The following is a 20,409-nucleotide window of genomic DNA, read 5'->3' as shown; positions in this document are numbered from 1 at the left end:
ACGGCTGTGGCTACCTCTGTGTCGGCAGTCGGCAGGCAGTCCGTCCATCCATAATTGTATTATTATTATAATATATACCACCTAACTGTGGTATTTTTTTTTCTTTCTTTATACCGTCGTCATAGTGTCATACTAGTTGTTACGAGTATACTACTATCTCTTTATCAACCAGTGTACAGTGCGGTAGTTCACGGCTGTGGCTACCTCTGTGTCGGCAGTCGGCAGGCAGTCCGTCCATCCATAATTGTATTATTATTATAATATATACCACCTAACCGTGGTTTTTTTTTCATTCTTTATACCGTCATAGTGTCATACTAGTTGTTACGAGTATACTACTATCTCTTTATCAACCAGTGTACAGTGCGGTAGTTCACGGCTGTGGCTACCTCTGTGTCGGCAGTCGGCAGGCAGTCCGTCCATCCATAATTGTATTATTATTATAATATATACCACCTAACCGTGGTTTTTTTTTCATTCTTTATACCGTCGTCATAGTGTCATACTAGTTGTTACGAGTATACTACTATCTCTTTATCAACCAGTGTACAGTGCGGTAGTTCACGGCTGTGGCTACCTCTGTGTCGGCAGTCGGCAGGCAGTCCGTCCATCCATAATTGTATTATTATTATAATATATACCACCTAACCGTGGTTTTTTTTTCATTCTTTATACCGTCGTCATAGTGTCATACTAGTTGTTACGAGTATACTACTATCTCTTTATCAACCAGTGTACAGTGCGGTAGTTCACGGCTGTGGCTACCTCTGTGTCGGCAGTCGGCAGGCAGTCCGTCCATCCATAATTGTATTATTATTATAATATATACCACCTAACCGTGGTTTTTTTTTCATTCTTTATACCGTCGTCATAGTGTCATACTAGTTGTTACGAGTATACTACTATCTCTTTATCAACCAGTGTACAGTGCGGTAGTTCACGGCTGTGGCTACCTCTGTGTCGGCAGTCGGCAGGCAGTCCGTCCATCCATAATTGTATTATTATTATAATATATACCACCTAACTGTGGTATTTTTTTTTCTTTCTTTATACCGTCGTCATAGTGTCATACTAGTTGTTACGAGTATACTACTATCTCTTTATCAACCAGTGTACAGTGCGGTAGTTCACGGCTGTGGCTACCTCTGTGTCGGCAGTCGGCAGGCAGTCCGTCCATCCATAATTGTATTATTATTATAATATATACCACCTAACCGTGGTTTTTTTTTCATTCTTTATACCGTCGTCATAGTGTCATACTAGTTGTTACGAGTATACTACTATCTCTTTATCAACCAGTGTACAGTGCGGTAGTTCACGGCTGTGGCTACCTCTGTGTCGGCAGTCGGCAGGCAGTCCGTTTATCCATAATTGTATTATTATTATAATATATACCACCTAACCGTGGTTTTTTTTTCATTCTTTATACCGTCGTCATAGTGTCATACTAGTTGTTACGAGTATACTACTATCTCTTTATCAACCAGTGTACAGTGCGGTAGTTCACGGCTGTGGCTACCTCTGTGTCGGCAGTCGGCAGGCAGTCCGTCCATCCATAATTGTATTATTATTATAATATATACCACCTAACTGTGGTATTTTTTTTTCTTTCTTTATACCGTCGTCATAGTGTCATACTAGTTGTTACGAGTATACTACTATCTCTTTATCAACCAGTGTACAGTGCGGTAGTTCACGGCTGTGGCTACCTCTGTGTCGGCAGTCGGCAGGCAGTCCGTCCATCCATAATTGTATTATTATTATAATATATACCACCTAACCGTGGTTTTTTTTTCATTCTTTATACCGTCGTCATAGTGTCATACTAGTTGTTACGAGTATACTACTATCTCTTTATCAACCAGTGTACAGTGCGGTAGTTCACGGCTGTGGCTACCTCTGTGTCGGCAGTCGGCAGGCAGTCCGTCCATCCATAATTGTATTATTATTATAATATATACCACCTAACTGTGGTATTTTTTTTTCTTTCTTTATACCGTCGTCATAGTGTCATACTAGTTGTTACGAGTATACTACTATCTCTTTATCAACCAGTGTACAGTGCGGTAGTTCACGGCTGTGGCTACCTCTGTGTCGGCAGTCGGCAGGCAGTCCGTCCATCCATAATTGTATTATTATTATAATATATACCACCTAACCGTGGTTTTTTTTTCATTCTTTATACCGTCGTCATAGTGTCATACTAGTTGTTACGAGTATACTACTATCTCTTTATCAACCAGTGTACAGTGCGGTAGTTCACGGCTGTGGCTACCTCTGTGTCGGCAGTCGGCAGGCAGTCCGTCCATCCATAATTGTATTATTATTATAATATATACCACCTAACTGTGGTATTTTTTTTTCTTTCTTTATACCGTCGTCATAGTGTCATACTAGTTGTTACGAGTATACTACTATCTCTTTATCAACCAGTGTACAGTGCGGTAGTTCACGGCTGTGGCTACCTCTGTGTCGGCAGTCGGCAGGCAGTCCGTCCATCCATAATTGTATTATTATTATAATATATACCACCTAACCGTGGTTTTTTTTTCATTCTTTATACCGTCGTCATAGTGTCATACTAGTTGTTACGAGTATACTACTATCTCTTTATCAACCAGTGTACAGTGCGGTAGTTCACGGCTGTGGCTACCTCTGTGTCGGCAGTCGGCAGGCAGTCCGTCCATCCATAATTGTATTATTATTATAATATATACCACCTAACTGTGGTATTTTTTTTTCTTTCTTTATACCGTCGTCATAGTGTCATACTAGTTGTTACGAGTATACTACTATCTCTTTATCAACCAGTGTACAGTGCGGTAGTTCACGGCTGTGGCTACCTCTGTGTCGGCAGTCGGCAGGCAGTCCGTCCATCCATAATTGTATTATTATTATAATATATACCACCTACCCGTGGTTTTTTTATACCACCTAACCGTGGCAGTCCGTCCATAATTGTATACTAGTATCCAATCCATCCATCTCCATTGTTTACCTGAGGTGCCTTTTAGTTCTGCCTATAAAATATGGAGAACAAAAAAGTTGAGGTTCCAAAATTAGGGAAAGATCAAGATCCACTTCCACCTCGTGCTGAAGCTGCTGCCACTAGTCATGGCCGAGACGATGAAATGCCAGCAACGTCGTCTGCCAAGGCCGATGCCCAATGTCATAGTACAGAGCATGTCAAATCCAAAACACCAAATATCAGAAAAAAAAGGACTCCAAAACCTAAACTAAAATTGTCGGAGGAGAAGCGTAAACTTGCCAATATGCCATTTACCACACGGAGTGGCAAGGAACGGCTGAGGCCCTGGCCTATGTTCATGGCTAGTGGTTCAGCTTCACATGAGGATGGAAGCACTCAGCCTCTCGCTAGAAAAATGAAACGACTCAAGCTGGCAAAAGCACAGCAAAGAACTGTGCGTTCTTCGAAATCCCAAATCCACAAGGAGAGTCCAATTGTGTCGGTTGCGATGCCTGACCTTCCCAACACTGGATGTGAAGAGCATGCGCCTTCCACCATTTGCACGCCCCCTGCAAGTGCTGGAAGGAGCACCCGCAGTCCAGTTCCTGATAGTGAGATTGAAGATGTCAGTGTTGAAGTCCACCAGGATGAGGAGGATATGGGTGTTGCTGGCGCTGGGGAGGAAATTGACAAGGAGGATTCTGATGGTGAGGTGGTTTGTTTAAGTCAGGCACCCGGGGAGACACCTGTTGTCCGTGGGACGAATATGGCCGTTGACATGCCAGGTGAAAATACCAAAAAAATCAGCTCTTCGGTGTGGAGGTATTTCACCAGAAATGCGGACAACAGGTGTCAAGCCGTGTGTTCCCTTTGTCAAGCTGTAATAAGTAGGGGTAAGGACGTTAACCACCTCGGAACATCCTCCCTTATACGTCACCTGCAGCGCATTCATAATAAGTCAGTGACAAGTTCAAAAACTTTGGGTGACAGCGGAAGCACTCCACTGACCAGTAAATCCCTTCCTCTTGTAACCAAGCTCACGCAAACCACCCCACCAACTCCCTCAGTGTCAATTTCCTCCTTCCCCAGGAATGCCAATAGTCCTGCAGGCCATGTCACTGGCAATTCTGACGATTCCTCTCCTGCCTGGGATTCCTCCGATGCATCCTTGCGTGTAACGCCTACTGCTGCTGGCGCTGCTGTTGTTGCTGCTGGGAGTCGATGGTCATCCCAGAGAGGAAGTCGTAAGACCACTTTTACTACTTCCACCAAGCAATTGACTGTCCAACAGTCATTTGCGAGGAAGATTAAATATCACAGCAGTCATCCTACTGCAAAGCGGATAACTGAGGCCTTGACATCCTGGGTGGTGAGAAACGTGGTTCCGGTATCCATCATTACTGCAGAGCCAACTAAAGACTTGTTGGAGGTACTGTGTCCCCGGTACCAAATACCATCTAGGTTCCATTTCTCTAGGGTTGCGATACCGAAAATGTACACAGACCTCAGAAAAAGAGTCACCAGTGTCCTAAAAAATGCAGCTGTACCCAATGTCCACTTAACCACGGACATGTGGACAAGTGGAGCAGGGCAGGGTCAGGACTATATGACTGTGACAGCCCACTGGGTAGATGTATGGACTCCCGCCGCAAGAACAGCAGCGGCGGCACCAGTAGCAGCATCTCGCAAACGCCAACTCGTTCCTAGGCAGGCTACGCTTTGTATCACCGGTTTCCAGAATACGCACACAGCTGAAAACCTCTTACGGCAACTGAGGAAGATCATCGCGGAATGGCTTACCCCAATTGGACTCTCCTGTGGATTTGTGGCATCGGACAACGCCAGCAATATTGTGCGTGCATTACATCTGGGCAAATTCCAGCACGTCCCATGTTTTGCTCATACCTTGAATTTGGTGGTGCAGAATTTTTTAAAAAACGACAGGGGCGTGCAAGAGATGCTGTCGGTGGCCAGAAAAATTGCGGGACACTTTCGGCGTACAGGCAGCACGTACAGAAGACTGGAGCACCACCAAAAACGCCTGAACCTGCCCTGCCATCATCTGAAGCAGGAGGTGGTAACGAGGTGGAATTCAACCCTCTATATGCTTCAGAGGTTGGAGGAGCAGCAAAAGGCCATTCAAGCCTATACAACTGACCACGATATAGGAGGTGGAATGCACCTGTCTCAAGCGCAGTGGAGAATGATTTCAACGTTGTGCAAGGTTCTGCAACCTTTTGAACTTGCCACACGTGAAGTCAGTTCAGACACTGCCAGCCTGAGTCAGGTCATTCCCCTCATCAGGCTTTTGCAGAAGAAGCTGGAGACATTGAAGGAGGAGCTAAGACAGAGCGATTCCGCTAGGCATGTGGGACTTGTGGATGGAGCCCTTAATTCGCTTAACAAGGATTCACGGGTGGTCAATCTGTTGAAATCAGAGCACTACATTTTGGCCACCGTGCTCGATCCTAGATTTAAAACCTACCTTGGATCTCTCTTTCCGGCGCACACAAGTCTGCTGGGTTTCAAAGACCTGCTGGTGAGAAAATTGTCAAGTCAAGCGGAACGCGACCTGTCAACATCTCCTCCTTCACATTCTCCCGCAACTGGGGGTGCGAGGAAAAGGCTCAGAATTCCGAGCCCACCCGCTGGCGGTGATGCAGGGCAGTCTGGAGCGACTGCTGATGCTGACATCTGGTCCGGACTGAAGGACCTGACAACCATTACGGACATGTCGTCTACTGTCACTGCATATGATTCTATCACCATTGATAGAATGGTGGAGGATTATATGAGTGACCGCATCCAAGTAGGCACGTCACACAGTCCGTACTTATACTGGCAGGAAAAAGAGGCAATTTGGAGGCCCTTGCACAAACTGGCTTTATTCTACCTAAGTTGCCCTCCCACAAGTGTGTACTCCGAAAGAGTGTTTAGTGCCGCCGCTCACCTTGTCAGCAATCGGCGTACGAGGTTACATCCAGAAAATGTGGAGAAGATGATGTTCATTAAAATGAATTATAATCAATTCCTCCGCGGAGACATTGACCAGCAGCAATTGCCTCCACAAAGTACACAGGGAGCTGACATGGTGGATTCCAGTGGGGACGAATTGATAATCTGTGAGGAGGGGGATGTACACGGTGATATATCGGAGGATGATGATGAGGTGGACATCTTGCCTCTGTAGAGCCAGTTTGTGCAAGGAGAGATTAATTGCTTCTTTTTTGGTGGGGGTCCAAACCAACCCGTCATTTCAGTCACAGTCGTGTGGCAGACCCTGTCACTGAAATGATGGGTTGGTTAAAGTGTGCATGTCCTGTTTTGTTTATACAACATAAGGGTGGGTGGGAAGGGCCCAAGGACAATTCCATCTTGCACCTCTTTTTTCTTTTATTTTTCTTTGCGTCATGTGCTGTTTGGGGAGGGTTTTTTGGAAGGGACATCCTGCGTGACACTGCAGTGCCACTCCTAGATGGGCCCGGTGTTTGTGTCGGCCACTAGGGTCGCTTATCTTTCTCACACAGCTACCTCATTGCGCCTCTTTTTTTCTTTGCGTCATGTGCTGTTTGGGGAGGGTTTTTTGGAAGGGACATCCTGCGTGACACTGCAGTGCCACTCCTAGATGGGCCCGGTGTTTGTGTCGGCCACTAGGGTCGCTTATCTTTCTCACACAGTCAGCTACCTCATTGCGCCTCTTTTTTTCTTTGCGTCATGTGCTGTTTGGGGAGGGTTTTTTGGAAGGGACATCCTGCGTGACACTGCAGTGCCACTCCTAGATGGGCCCGGTGTTTGTGTCGGCCACTAGGGTCGCTAATCTTACTCACACAGCTACCTCATTGCGCCTCTTTTTTTCTTTGCGTCATGTGCTGTTTGGGGAGGGTTTTTTGGAAGGGACATCCTGCGTGACACTGCAGTGCCACTCCTAGATGGGCCCGGTGTTTGTGTCGGCCACTAGGGTCGCTTATCTTTCTCACACAGTCAGCTACCTCATTGCGCCTCTTTTTTTCTTTGCGTCATGTGCTGTTTGGGGAGGGTTTTTTGGAAGGGACATCCTGCGTGACACTGCAGTGCCACTCCTAGATGGGCCCGGTGTTTGTGTCGGCCACTAGGGTCGCTTATCTTTCTCACACAGTCAGCTACCTCATTGCGCCTCTTTTTTTCTTTGCGTCATGTGCTGTTTGGGGAGGGTTTTTTGGAAGGGACATCCTGCGTGACACTGCAGTGCCACTCCTAGATGGGCCCGGTGTTTGTGTCGGCCACTAGGGTCGCTAATCTTACTCACACAGCTACCTCATTGCGCCTCTTTTTTTCTTTGCGTCATGTGCTGTTTGGGGAGGGTTTTTTGGAAGGGACATCCTGCGTGACACTGCAGTGCCACTCCTAGATGGGCCCGGTGTTTGTGTCGGCCACTAGGGTCGCTTATCTTACTCACACAGCGACCTCGGTGCAAATTTTAGGACTAAAAATAATATTGTGAGGTGTGATGTGTTCAGAATAGGCTGAAAATGAGTGTAAATTATGTTTTTTGAGGTTAATAATACTTTGGGATCAAAATTACCCCCAAATTCTATGATTTAAGCTGTTTTTTAGGGTTTTTTGAAAAAAACACCCGAATCCAAAACACACCCGAATCCGACAAAAAAAATTCGGTGAGGTTTTGCCAAAACGCGGTCGAACCCAAAACACGGCCGCGGAACCGAACCCAAAACCAAAACACAAAACCCGAAAAATTTCCGGCGCTCATCTCTAAGAGACATGGAGGGCTCACCCCCGGAGATAGTGTATTACTGTATAGAGTGCTGTGACCCCTGTGTAGGTATTATACCATCTGCTTTCTGTGTAAACATCTGGCTGTATGATATCCCCTGGGAGAAGGGAGCGGCCTTATCAGGACTTCATTTCAGCGAATAAACATAATTTGCCTTAAGACGACCGCTTCATCTTGTGACCAGCAGGGGTATGCCAAACGTAGCCCCGTTCTGCTGTCCAGGGTAACCCTGGCATCTCCAAGCTCCGCCTTCAGCCAGCTACCATGCAGAGCCCTGGTCAGGTGACCAGTGCGGATCAGTGTAATCCTACAGTGACGCTAGTGTACACAGGGGTTTATCTCTATTACACACACAAATGTTGTACAGCCAGTATAATCTTATTAGAGGGGCCGCGCGCCATTACGTGGGCGGAGCCTCCCTCACAGCGAGACCAGCGGCTCACAGGCGCCATTTCCAGCGGCTGCTGATCTCCAGGCTGCATACAGAGCGCTGCTTCTCCCAGACCCTGCTACATTGCCTTGTACTGGTACCAGGGGGGAGCATATAAATAGTAAATACACCAGCTCCTTTATCTCAGGCACTGGCTTATGTCCAGCAGAGCACTGTTCCTCCACAGACCCTGCTACACAGCCTGTACTGGTACCAGGGGGAGCATATAAATAGTAAATACACCAGCTCCTTTATCTCAGGCACTGGCTTATGCCCAGCAGAGCACTGCTCCTCCAGAGACCCTGCTACACAGCCTTGTACTGGTACCAAGGGGGAGCATATAAATAGTAAATACACCAGCTCCTTTATCTCAGGCACTGGCTTATGCCCAGCAGAGCACTGCTCCTCCACAGACCCTGCTACACAGCCTTGTACTGGTACCAAGGGGGAGCATATAAATAGTAAATACACCAGCTCCTTTATCTCAGGCACTGGCTTATGCCCAGCAGAGCACTGCTCCTCCACAGACCCTGCTACACAGCCTGTACTGGTACCAAGGGGGAGCATATAAATAGTAAATACACCAGCTCCTTTATCTCAGGCACTGGCTTATGCCCAGCAGAGCACTGCTCCTCCACAGACCCTGCTACACAGCCTTGTACTGGTACCAAGGGGGAGCATATAAATAGTAAATACACCAGCTCCTTTATCTCAGGCACTGGCTTATGCCCAGCAGAGCACTGCTCCTCCACAGACCCTGCTACACAGCCTTGTACTGGTACCAGGGGGGAGCATATAAATAGTAAATACACCAGCTCCTTTATCTCAGGCACTGGCTTATGTCCAGCAGAGCACTGCTCCTCCACAGACCCTGCTACACAGCCTTGTACTGGTACCAGGGGGGAGCATATAAATAGTAAATACACCAGCTCCTTTATCTCAGGCACTGGCTTATGTCCAGCAGAGCGCTGCTCCTCCACAGACCCTGCTACACAGCCTGTACTGGTACCAGGGGGAGCATATAAATAGTAAATACACCAGCTCCTTTATCTCAGGCACTGGCTTATGCCCAGCAGAGCACTACTCCTCCCCAGACCCTGCTACACAGCCTTGTACTGGTACCAGGGGGGGAGCATATAAATAGTAAATACACCAGCTCCTTTATCTCAGGCACTGGCTTATGTCCAGCAGAGCACTGCTCCTCCACAGACCCTGCTACACAGCCTTGTACTGGTACCAGGGGGGAGCATATAAATAGTAAATACACCAGCTCCTTTATCTCAGGCACTGGCTTATGCCCAGCAGAGCACTGCTCCTCCACAGACCCTGCTACACAGCCTGTACTGGTACCAGGGGGAGCATATAAATAGTAAATACACCAGCTCCTTTATCTCAGGCACTGGCTTATGCCCAGCAGAGCACTGCTCCTCCACAGACCCTGCTACACAGCCTTGTACTGGTACCAGGGGGGGAGCATATAAATAGTAAATACACCAGCTCCTTTATCTCAGGCACTGGCTTATGCCCAGCAGAGCGCTGCTCCTCCACAGACCCTGCTACACAGCTTTGTACTGGTACCAGGGGGGAGCATATAAATAGTAAATACACCAGCTCCTTTATCTCAGGCACTGGCTTATGCCCAGCAGAGCACTGCTCCTCCACAGACCCTGCTACACAGTCTTGTACTGGTACCAGGGGGGAGCATATAAATAGTAAATACACCAGCTCCTTTATCTCAGGCACTGGCTTATGCCCAGCAGAGCACTGCTCCTCCACAGACCCTGCTACACAGCCTTGTACTGGTACCAAGGGGGAGCATATAAATAGTAAATACACCAGCTCCTTTATCTCAGGCACTGGCTTATGTCCAGCAGAGCACTGCTCCTCCACAGACCCTGCTACACAGCCTTGTACTGGTACCAGGGGGGAGCATATAAATAGTAAATACACCAGCTCCTTTATCTCAGGCACTGGCTTATGTCCAGCAGAGCGCTGCTCCTCCACAGACCCTGCTACACAGCCTGTACTGGTACCAGGGGGAGCATATAAATAGTAAATACACCAGCTCCTTTATCTCAGGCACTGGCTTATGCCCAGCAGAGCACTACTCCTCCCCAGACCCTGCTACACAGCCTTGTACTGGTACCAGGGGGGGAGCATATAAATAGTAAATACACCAGCTCCTTTATCTCAGGCACTGGCTTATGTCCAGCAGAGCACTGCTCCTCCACAGACCCTGCTACACAGCCTTGTACTGGTACCAGGGGGGAGCATATAAATAGTAAATACACCAGCTCCTTTATCTCAGGCACTGGCTTATGCCCAGCAGAGCACTGCTCCTCCACAGACCCTGCTACACAGCCTGTACTGGTACCAGGGGGAGCATATAAATAGTAAATACACCAGCTCCTTTATCTCAGGCACTGGCTTATGCCCAGCAGAGCACTGCTCCTCCACAGACCCTGCTACACAGCCTTGTACTGGTACCAGGGGGGGAGCATATAAATAGTAAATACACCAGCTCCTTTATCTCAGGCACTGGCTTATGCCCAGCAGAGCGCTGCTCCTCCACAGACCCTGCTACACAGCCTTGTACTGGTACCAGGGGGGAGCATATAAATAGTAAATACACCAGCTCCTTTATCTCAGGCACTGGCTTATGCCCAGCAGAGCACTGCTCCTCCACAGACCCTGCTACACAGTCTTGTACTGGTACCAGGGGGGAGCATATAAATAGTAAATACACCAGCTCCTTTATCTCAGGCACTGGCTTATGCCCAGCAGAGCACTGCTCCTCCACAGACCCTGCTACACAGCCTTGTACTGGTACCAAGGGGGAGCATATAAATAGTAAATACACCAGCTCCTTTATCTCAGGCACTGGCTTATGCCCAGCAGAGCGCTGCTCCTCCCCAGACCCTGCTACACAGCCTTGTACTGGTACCAAGGGGGAGCACATAAATAGTAAATACACCAGCTCCTTTATCTCAGGCACTGGCTTATGCCCAGCAGAGCACTGCTCCTCCACAGACCCTGCTACACAGCCTGTACTGGTACCAGGGGGGAGCATATAAATAGTAAATACACCAGCTCCTTTATCTCAGGCACTGGCTTATGCCCAGCAGAGCACTGCTCCTCCACAGACCCTGCTACATTGCCTTGTACTGGTACCAGGGGGGAGCATATAAATAGTAAATACACCAGCTCCTTTATCTCAGGCACTGGCTTATGCCCAGCAGAGCACTGCTCCTCCACAGACCCTGCTACATTGCCTTGTACTGGTACCAGGGGGGAGCATATAAATAGTAAATACACCAGCTCCTTTATCTCAGGCACTGGCTTATGCCCAGCAGAGCACTGCTCCTCCCCAGACCCTGCTACACAGCCTGTACTGGTACCAGGGGGAGCATATAAATAGTAAATACACCAGCTCCTTTATCTCAGGCACTGGCTTATGCCCAGCAGAGCACTGCTCCTCCACAGACCCTGCTACACAGCCTTGTACTGGTACCAAGGGGGAGCATATAAATAGTAAATACACCAGCTCCTTTATCTCAGGCACTGGCTTATGCCCAGCAGAGCACTGCTCCTCCACAGACCCTGCTACACAGCCTGTACTGGTACCAAGGGGGAGCATATAAATAGTAAATACACCAGCTCCTTTATCTCAGGCACTGGCTTATTCCCAGCAGAGCACTGCTCCTCCACAGACCCTGCTACACAGCCTTGTACTGGTACCAAGGGGGAGCATATAAATAGTAAATACACCAGCTCCTTTATCTCAGGCACTGGCTTATGCCCAGCAGAGCACTGCTCCTCCACAGACCCTGCTACACAGCCTTGTACTGGTACCAGGGGGGAGCATATAAATAGTAAATACACCAGCTCCTTTATCTCAGGCACTGGCTTATTCCCAGCAGAGCGCTGCTCCTCCACAGACCCTGCTACACAGCCTGTACTGGTACCAAGGGGGAGCATATAAATAGTAAATACACCAGCTCCTTTATCTCAGGCACTGGCTTATGCCCAGCAGAGCACTGCTCCTCCACAGACCCTGCTACACAGCCTTGTACTGGTACCAGGGGGGAGCATATAAATAGTAAATACACCAGCTCCTTTATCTCAGGCACTGGCTTATGCCCAGCAGAGCACTGCTCCTCCACAGACCCTGCTACACAGCCTTGTACTGGTACCAAGGGGGAGCATATAAATAGTAAATACACCAGCTCCTTTATCTCAGGCACTGGCTTATGCCCAGCAGAGCACTGCTCCTCCACAGACCCTGCTACACAGCCTGTACTGGTACCAAGGGGGAGCATATAAATAGTAAATACACCAGCTCCTTTATCTCAGGCACTGGCTTATGCCCAGCAGAGCACTGCTCCTCCCCAGACCCTGCTGCACAGCCTGTACTGGTACCAGGGGGAGCATATAAATAGTAAATACACCAGCTCCTTTATCTCAGGCACTGGCTTATGCCCAGCAGAGCACTGCTCCTCCACAGACCCTGCTACACAGCCTTGTACTGGTACCAGGGGGGAGCATATAAATAGTAAATACACCAGCTCCTTTATCTCAGGCACTGGCTTATGCCCAGCAGAGCACTGCTCCTCCACAGACCCTGCTACACAGCCTTGTACTGGTACCAAGGGGGAGCATATAAATAGTAAATACACCAGCTCCTTTATCTCAGGCACTGGCTTATGCCCAGCAGAGCACTGCTCCTCCCCAGACCCTGCTACACAGCCTGTACTGGTACCAAGGGGGAGCATATAAATAGTAAATACACCAGCTCCTTTATCTCAGGCACTGGCTTATGCCCAGCAGAGCGCTGCTCCTCCACAGACCCTGCTACACAGCCTGTACTGGTACCAGGGGGGAGCATATAAATAGTAAATACACCAGCTCCTTTATCTCAGGCACTGGCCTATGTCCAGCAGAGCACTGCTCCTCCACAGACCCTGCTACACAGCCTGTACTGGTACCAGGGGGAGCATATAAATAGTAAATACACCAGCTCCTTTATCTCAGGCACTGGCTTATGTCCAGCAGAGCACTGCTCCTCCACAGACCCTGCTACACAGCCTTGTACTGGTACCAGGGGGGAGCATATAAATAGTAAATACACCAGCTCCTTTATCTCAGGCACTGGCTTATGTCCAGCAGAGCGCTGCTCCTCCACAGACCCTGCTACACAGCCTGTACTGGTACCAAGGGGAGCATATAAATAGTAAATATGCCAGCTCCTTTATCTCAGGCACTGGCTTATGCCCAGCAGAGCACTGCTCCTCCACAGACCCTGCTACACAGCCTTGTACTGGTACCAAGGGGGAGCATATAAATAGTAAATACGCCAGCTCCTTTATCTCAGGTACTGGCTTATGTCCAGCAGAGCACTGCTCCTCCACAGACCCTGCTACACAGCCTTGTACTGGTACCAAGGGGGAGCATATAAATAGTAAATACACCAGCTCCTTTATCTCAGGCACTCGTTTATGCCCAGCAGAGCACTGCTCCTCCACAGACCCTGCTACACAGCCTTGTACTGGTACCAAGGGGGAGCATATAAATAGTAAATACACCAGCTCCTTTATCTCAGGCACTCGTTTATGCCCAGCAGAGCACTGCTCCTCCACAGACCCTGCTACACAGCCTTGTACTGGTACCAAGGGGGAGCATATAAATAGTAAATACACCAGCTCCTTTATCTCAGGCACTGGCTTATGCCCAGCAGAGCACTGCTCCTCCACAGACCCTGCTACACAGCCTGTACTGGTACCAAGGGGGAGCATATAAATAGTAAATACACCAGCTCCTTTATCTCAGGCACTGGCTTATGCCCAGCAGAGCACTGCTCCTCCACAGACCCTGCTACACAGCCTTGTACTGGTACCAAGGGGGAGCATATAAATAGTAAATACAACAGCTCCTTTATCTCAGGCACTGGCTTATGCCCAGCAGAGCACTGCTCCTCCACAGACCCTGCTACACAGCCTTGTACTGGTACCAGGGGGGAGCATATAAATAGTAAATACACCAGCTCCTTTATCTCAGGCACTGGCTTATGTCCAGCAGAGCACTGCTCCTCCACAGACCCTGCTACACAGCCTTGTACTGGTACCAGGGGGGAGCATATAAATAGTAAATACACCAGCTCCTTTATCTCAGGCACTGGCTTATGTCCAGCAGAGCGCTGCTCCTCCACAGACCCTGCTACACAGCCTGTACTGGTACCAGGGGGAGCATATAAATAGTAAATACACCAGCTCCTTTATCTCAGGCACTGGCTTATGCCCAGCAGAGCACTACTCCTCCCCAGACCCTGCTACACAGCCTTGTACTGGTACCAGGGGGGGAGCATATAAATAGTAAATACACCAGCTCCTTTATCTCAGGCACTGGCTTATGTCCAGCAGAGCACTGCTCCTCCACAGACCCTGCTACACAGCCTTGTACTGGTACCAGGGGGGAGCATATAAATAGTAAATACACCAGCTCCTTTATCTCAGGCACTGGCTTATGCCCAGCAGAGCACTGCTCCTCCACAGACCCTGCTACACAGCCTGTACTGGTACCAGGGGGAGCATATAAATAGTAAATACACCAGCTCCTTTATCTCAGGCACTGGCTTATGCCCAGCAGAGCACTGCTCCTCCACAGACCCTGCTACACAGCCTTGTACTGGTACCAGGGGGGGAGCATATAAATAGTAAATACACCAGCTCCTTTATCTCAGGCACTGGCTTATGCCCAGCAGAGCGCTGCTCCTCCACAGACCCTGCTACACAGCTTTGTACTGGTACCAGGGGGGAGCATATAAATAGTAAATACACCAGCTCCTTTATCTCAGGCACTGGCTTATGCCCAGCAGAGCACTGCTCCTCCACAGACCCTGCTACACAGTCTTGTACTGGTACCAGGGGGGAGCATATAAATAGTAAATACACCAGCTCCTTTATCTCAGGCACTGGCTTATGCCCAGCATAGCACTGCTCCTCCACAGACCCTGCTACACAGCCTTGTACTGGTACCAAGGGGGAGCATATAAATAGTAAATACACCAGCTCCTTTATCTCAGGCACTGGCTTATGTCCAGCAGAGCACTGCTCCTCCACAGACCCTGCTACACAGCCTTGTACTGGTACCAGGGGGGAGCATATAAATAGTAAATACACCAGCTCCTTTATCTCAGGCACTGGCTTATGTCCAGCAGAGCGCTGCTCCTCCACAGACCCTGCTACACAGCCTGTACTGGTACCAGGGGGAGCATATAAATAGTAAATACACCAGCTCCTTTATCTCAGGCACTGGCTTATGCCCAGCAGAGCACTACTCCTCCCCAGACCCTGCTACACAGCCTTGTACTGGTACCAGGGGGGGAGCATATAAATAGTAAATACACCAGCTCCTTTATCTCAGGCACTGGCTTATGTCCAGCAGAGCACTGCTCCTCCACAGACCCTGCTACACAGCCTTGTACTGGTACCAGGGGGGAGCATATAAATAGTAAATACACCAGCTCCTTTATCTCAGGCACTGGCTTATGCCCAGCAGAGCACTGCTCCTCCACAGACCCTGCTACACAGCCTGTACTGGTACCAGGGGGAGCATATAAATAGTAAATACACCAGCTCCTTTATCTCAGGCACTGGCTTATGCCCAGCAGAGCACTGCTCCTCCACAGACCCTGCTACACAGCCTTGTACTGGTACCAGGGGGGGAGCATATAAATAGTAAATACACCAGCTCCTTTATCTCAGGCACTGGCTTATGCCCAGCAGAGCGCTGCTCCTCCACAGACCCTGCTACACAGCCTTGTACTGGTACCAGGGGGGAGCATATAAATAGTAAATACACCAGCTCCTTTATCTCAGGCACTGGCTTATGCCCAGCAGAGCACTGCTCCTCCACAGACCCTGCTACACAGTCTTGTACTGGTACCAGGGGGGAGCATATATATAGTAAATACACCAGCTCCTTTATCTCAGGCACTGGCTTATGCCCAGCAGAGCACTGCTCCTCCACAGACCCTGCTACACAGCCTTGTACTGGTACCAAGGGGGAGCATATAAATAGTAAATACACCAGCTCCTTTATCTCAGGCACTGGCTTATGCCCAGCAGAGCGCTGCTCCTCCCCAGACCCTGCTACACAGCCTTGTACTGGTACCAAGGGGGAGCACATAAATAGTAAATACACCAGCTCCTTTATCTCAGGCACTGGCTTATGCCCAGCAGAGCACTGCTCCTCCACAGACCCTGCTACACAGCCTGTACTGGTACCAGGGGGGAGCATATAAATAGTAAATACACCAGCTCCTTTATCTCAGGCACTGGCTTATGCCCAGCAGAGCACTGCTCCTCCACAGACCCTGCTACATTGCCTTGTACTGGTACCAGGGGGGAGCATATAAATAGTAAATACACCAGCTCCTTTATCTCAGGCACTGGCTTATGCCCAGCAGAGCACTGCTCCTCCACAGACCCTGCTACATTGCCTTGTACTGGTACCAGGGGGGAGCATATAAATAGTAAATACACCAGCTCCTTTATCTCAGGCACTGGCTTATGCCCAGCAGAGCACTGCTCCTCCCCAGACCCTGCTACACAGCCTGTACTGGTACCAGGGGGAGCATATAAATAGTAAATACACCAGCTCCTTTATCTCAGGCACTGGCTTATGCCCAGCAGAGCACTGCTCCTCCACAGACCCTGCTACACAGCCTTGTACTGGTACCAAGGGGGAGCATATAAATAGTAAATACACCAGCTCCTTTATCTCAGGCACTGGCTTATGCCCAGCAGAGCACTGCTCCTCCACAGACCCTGCTACACAGCCTGTACTGGTACCAAGGGGGAGCATATAAATAGTAAATACACCAGCTCCTTTATCTCAGGCACTGGCTTATTCCCAGCAGAGCACTGCTCCTCCACAGACCCTGCTACACAGCCTTGTACTGGTACCAAGGGGGAGCATATAAATAGTAAATACACCAGCTCCTTTATCTCAGGCACTGGCTTATGCCCAGCAGAGCACTGCTCCTCCACAGACCCTGCTACACAGCCTTGTACTGGTACCAGGGGGGAGCATATAAATAGTAAATACACCAGCTCCTTTATCTCAGGCACTGGCTTATTCCCAGCAGAGCGCTGCTCCTCCACAGACCCTGCTACACAGCCTGTACTGGTACCAAGGGGGAGCATATAAATAGTAAATACACCAGCTCCTTTATCTCAGGCACTGGCTTATGCCCAGCAGAGCACTGCTCCTCCACAGACCCTGCTACACAGCCTTGTACTGGTACCAGGGGGGAGCATATAAATAGTAAATACACCAGCTCCTTTATCTCAGGCACTGGCTTATGCCCAGCAGAGCACTGCTCCTCCACAGACCCTGCTACACAGCCTTGTACTGGTACCAAGGGGGAGCATATAAATAGTAAATACACCAGCTCCTTTATCTCAGGCACTGGCTTATGCCCAGCAGAGCACTGCTCCTCCACAGACCCTGCTACACAGCCTGTACTGGTACCAAGGGGGAGCATATAAATAGTAAATACACCAGCTCCTTTATCTCAGGCACTGGCTTATGCCCAGCAGAGCACTGCTCCTCCCCAGACCCTGCTGCACAGCCTGTACTGGTACCAGGGGGAGCATATAAATAGTAAATACACCAGCTCCTTTATCTCAGGCACTGGCTTATGCCCAGCAGAGCACTGCTCCTCCACAGACCCTGCTACACAGCCTTGTACTGGTACCAGGGGGGAGCATATAAATAGTAAATACACCAGCTCCTTTATCTCAGGCACTGGCTTATGCCCAGCAGAGCACTGCTCCTCCACAGACCCTGCTACACAGCCTTGTACTGGTACCAAGGGGGAGCATATAAATAGTAAATACACCAGCTCCTTTATCTCAGGCACTGGCTTATGCCCAGCAGAGCACTGCTCCTCCCCAGACCCTGCTACACAGCCTGTACTGGTACCAAGGGGGAGCATATAAATAGTAAATACACCAGCTCCTTTATCTCAGGCACTGGCTTATGCCCAGCAGAGCGCTGCTCCTCCACAGACCCTGCTACACAGCCTGTACTGGTACCAGGGGGGAGCATATAAATAGTAAATACACCAGCTCCTTTATCTCAGGCACTGGCCTATGTCCAGCAGAGCACTGCTCCTCCACAGACCCTGCTACACAGCCTGTACTGGTACCAGGGGGAGCATATAAATAGTAAATACACCAGCTCCTTTATCTCAGGCACTGGCTTATGTCCAGCAGAGCACTGCTCCTCCACAGACCCTGCTACACAGCCTTGTACTGGTACCAAGGGGGAGCATATAAATAGTAAATACGCCAGCTCCTTTATCTCAGGTACTGGCTTATGTCCAGCAGAGCACTGCTCCTCCACAGACCCTGCTACACAGCCTTGTACTGGTACCAAGGGGGAGCATATAAATAGTAAATACACCAGCTCCTTTATCTCAGGCACTCGTTTATGCCCAGCAGAGCACTGCTCCTCCACAGACCCTGCTACACAGCCTGTACTGGTACCAGGGGGAGCATATAAATAGTAAATACACCAGCTCCTTTATCTCAGGCACTGGCTTATGTCCAGCAGAGCACTGCTCCTCCACAGACCCTGCTACACAGCCTTGTACTGGTACCAAGGGGGAGCATATAAATAGTAAATACGCCAGCTCCTTTATCTCAGGTACTGGCTTATGTCCAGCAGAGCACTGCTCCTCCACAGACCCTGCTACACAGCCTTGTACTGGTACCAAGGGGGAGCATATAAATAGTAAATACACCAGCTCCTTTATCTCAGGCACTCGTTTATGCCCAGCAGAGCGCTGCTCCTCCACAGACCATGCTACACAGCCTTGTACTGGTACCAAGGGGGAGCATATAAATAGTAAATACACCAGCTCCTTTATCTCAGGCACTGGCTTATGCCCAGCAGAGCACTGCTCCTCCACAGACCCTGCTACACAGCCTGTACTGGTACCAGGGGGGAGCATATAAATAGTAAATACACCAGCTCCTTTATCTCAGGCACTGGCTTATCCCCAGCAGAGCGCTGCTCCTCCACAGACCCTGCTACACAGCCTTGTACTGGTACCAGGGGGGAGCATATAAATAGTAAATACACCAGCTCCTTTATCTCAGGCACTGGCTTATGCCCAGCAGAGCACTGCTCCTCCACAGACCCTGCTACACAGCCTGTACTGGTACCAGGGGGGAGCATATAAATAGTAAATACACCAGCTCCTTTATCTCAGGCACTGGCTTATGTCCAGCAGAGCACTGCTCCTCCACAGACCCTGCTACATAGCCTTGTACTGGTACCAGGGGGGAGCATATAAATAGTAAATACACCAGCTCCTTTATCTCAGGCACTGGCTTATGCCCAGCAGAGCACTGCTCCTCCACAGACCCTGCTACACAGCCTTGTACTGGTACCAGGGGGGAGCATATAAATAGTAAATACACCAGCTCCTTTATCTCAGGCACTGGCTTATGCCCAGCAGAGCGCTGCTCCTCCACAGACCCTGTTACACAGCCTGTACTGGTACCAAGGGGGAGCATATAAATAGTAAATACACCAGCTCCTTTATCTCAGGCACTGGCTTATGCCCAGCAGAGCGCTGCTCCTCCCCAGACCCTGCTACACAGCCTTGTACTGGTACCAAGGGGGAGCATATAAATAGTAAATACGCCAGCTCCTTTATCTCAGGCACTGGCTTATGCCCAGCAGAGCGCTGCTCCTCCACAGACCCTGCTACACAGCCTGTACTGGTACCAGGGGGAGCATATAAATAGTAAATACGCCAGCTCCTTTATCTCAGGCACTGGCTTATTCCCAGCAGAGCACTGCTCCTCCACAGACCCTGCTACACAGCCTGTACTGGTACCAAGGGGGAGCATATAAATAGTAAATACACCAGCTCCTTTATCTCAGGCACTGGCTTATGCCCAGCAGAGCACTGCTCCTCCACAGACCCTGCTACACAGCCTGTACTGGTACCAGGGGGGAGCATATAAATAGTAAATACACCAGCTACTTTATCTCAGGCACTGGCTTATGTCCAGCAGAGCGCTGCTCCTCCACAGATCCTGCTACACAGCCTTGTACTGGTACCAAGGGGGAGCATATAAATAGTAAATACACCAGCTCCTTTATCTCAGGCACTGGCTTATTCCCAGCAGAGCACTGCTCCTCCACAGACCCTGCTACACAGCC

Source organism: Pseudophryne corroboree (genome assembly GCF_028390025.1).
Source record: "Pseudophryne corroboree isolate aPseCor3 chromosome 3 unlocalized genomic scaffold, aPseCor3.hap2 SUPER_3_unloc_69, whole genome shotgun sequence".
Taxonomy (NCBI): Eukaryota; Metazoa; Chordata; class Amphibia; order Anura; family Myobatrachidae; genus Pseudophryne; species Pseudophryne corroboree.
The sequence above is the reverse complement of the archived record's forward strand: the minus strand, read 5'-3'. Positions refer to the sequence as shown.